Here is a 2,380-nt window from a genome sequence, read left to right as displayed (position 1 = left end):
CGCGGTGCCCGGATGGAGCGCGCTCGACCCGCTGCGCTGCGCAGGCGCGGAACGGCGCACCTGGAGCCGAGAGCCCGCCCCGCCCCGTCCCTCCTCGCCCCGGGGCGCGGCCCGTGAGGGGCGGCGTGAGGGGCGGCGTGAGGGGGGAGCGGGGTCCGTGAGGGGCGGCGTGAGGGGGAGGCGGGATCCGTGAGGGGGGAATGGGGTCCATGAGGGGCGGTGTGAGGGGGGAGCGGGGTCCGTGAGGGGCGGTGTGAGGGGGGAAACGGAGCTCGTGATGGGGGAACCAGTGTCCGTGAGGGGGAACGGAGCCCGTGAGGGGGAACGGGTCCATGAGGGCGAACGGGGCCTGCGAGGGGCGGCGTGCGGCGGGACCGGAGTCCGTGAGGGAGGACCGGCGTCCGTGAGGGGGCAGCGGGACTCCTCCGGGAGAGATCCCGAGTGCAGGGAAGGGCAGCGGAGCTGTTGAAGGTGTGGAGCGCAAGTCCTGTGGGGAGCGGCTGAGGGAGCTGAGGGTGTTTAGTCCGGGGAAAAGGAGGCGCAGGGGTGACCTTATCGCTCCTTGAGAGGAGGCTGTAGCCAGGTGCGGGTCGGGCTCCGCTCCCGGGCAACCAGCGGTAGGACAAGAGAACAGTCTCACGCTGCACCAGGGGAGGTTTAGGTTGGACATTGAGAAGAATTTCTACACGGAAAGGGTGATTAGACGTTGGAAGGGATTGCCCAGGGAAGTGACGGAGTCACCGTCCATGGTGGTGTTCAAGGAGACACCTGATGTGCCAGCCGTGCCACGGTCTGGTGGACACGGTGCTATTCGGCCACAGGCTGGGCTCGGTGGGTCTCAGAGGTGTTTTCCAACCAAGTTGATCCTGAGATTCTTGTGTGCACTGGCCACTGACTTGTCGGAGTTTAGGAACACCCTAAAACAATTGATCTGTTTTTGTAACAGTTTTTTTACTGTAAGTGTTCAAGAAGTAGATTAGTAGTGTTTGAATTGTTAGCAAAGTACCTCTTATGCTTTGCTAGGTTGCATTTGTACCAGGTTATGGAAGGTGTTACCTCCTAGTTACTATTTCACTCATTTTCTGTAGGGAACAATAGTAGATGTTACAGCTGCTATTAAATCTTCAAGGGGGGCAGAATCTGTGAATTTGAGTACACATAAATCAATTTAAGTCGCAACAGTTCTCTTGTCTCTTCATTCAGAAATTACATATATATAAAACCAAAAAAATTAATGAGATGTCATTTTATTTAACAAATCTGTGTTAACCTTTTGTGCAAGTTAAGTCCTATATCTTAAAGGATTTATGACGTTACTCTTTTTTTTTTAAATTTAAAAATGCACTTGAAGTATTTAATACTTTGACTAGCTAGGTATCAGTTACCAAAGAGTAAAATCTGTGTATTTAGAAGTTAAACAAGCACAGAAGCCTTAAAACATACTTAGGTCTGATAATTGCATGTATGTTTTAGCTATACAATGCTGCTGTTGCACTTGGTACCAAGTTGTATATTTTATAAAAATAGAAATCTTACATAAGAATATATATTCTTGCTTATGCCATTGTCTGTGATAAAACATCAAATACAATAGGATTGACTTTGAGGTTAATAAATGAACTTTTGACTACAGAAACATTTTTGTGAGTATATAACATCTAAATAGTGCATGAAAAAGACCTAAATGTTTTTTATTTGCATATTGAGTTCAGCAGTGCAGCAAAGTTTAACTGTGGCTGTCCAAATGCACACAAACCCATCTGGTTGGGCTCCTGTATTGGTGAAGGCAAGTTTACTGTGTCCAGTTTCTGGAAAGGAGATGAGAGGGACACACACACAGCACTTGCACTGGTTTTTAGGGGCTGCTTGGCTTACCTAAACCTCAGTCAGTGCATGTTGGTTGATGACAGATGGGTATCAAATCAAAGCTTTGCACCTGACACTTCTCCCCAAACAAAAAGCAACCAGCAGAGCCAAAAGTGACCTTACTGTGGATTCTCAGTCATCCTCCTGCCTCAAGGCACAATAAACTATTATGAAAACGACCTCGATGTGTTTGCATAACCTGTTCTTAAAGCTTGAACAGATTCCACTCATTCCTCAGGCAGTCTGGTCTAGTCCTTAAATATCCTTTTCCAATGTCTGGATTAAATACCTTTTGCTGCAATTTAGCCCATTTATTCCAAGTGAATATGGACAGCGTTCCTTATATTTTTGCAGCACCCTTTTGCATAAACTAGCACCATTACCATTTTTTTGTTCAGTCTTTCTGTTTTGTGTTGTTGGGGTTATTTTATTAAAAACATGGATTATTTTTTTAACTAGTTCTGAAACACCTGCCCTTTTGTTGTTGCCCCCCTCCAGTTCCCATCCAATCTTT

Source organism: Pithys albifrons, chromosome 13 (assembly GCF_047495875.1).
Source record: "Pithys albifrons albifrons isolate INPA30051 chromosome 13, PitAlb_v1, whole genome shotgun sequence".
Classification (NCBI taxonomy): Eukaryota; Metazoa; Chordata; class Aves; order Passeriformes; family Thamnophilidae; genus Pithys; species Pithys albifrons.
The sequence above is the reverse complement of the archived record's forward strand: the minus strand, read 5'-3'. Positions refer to the sequence as shown.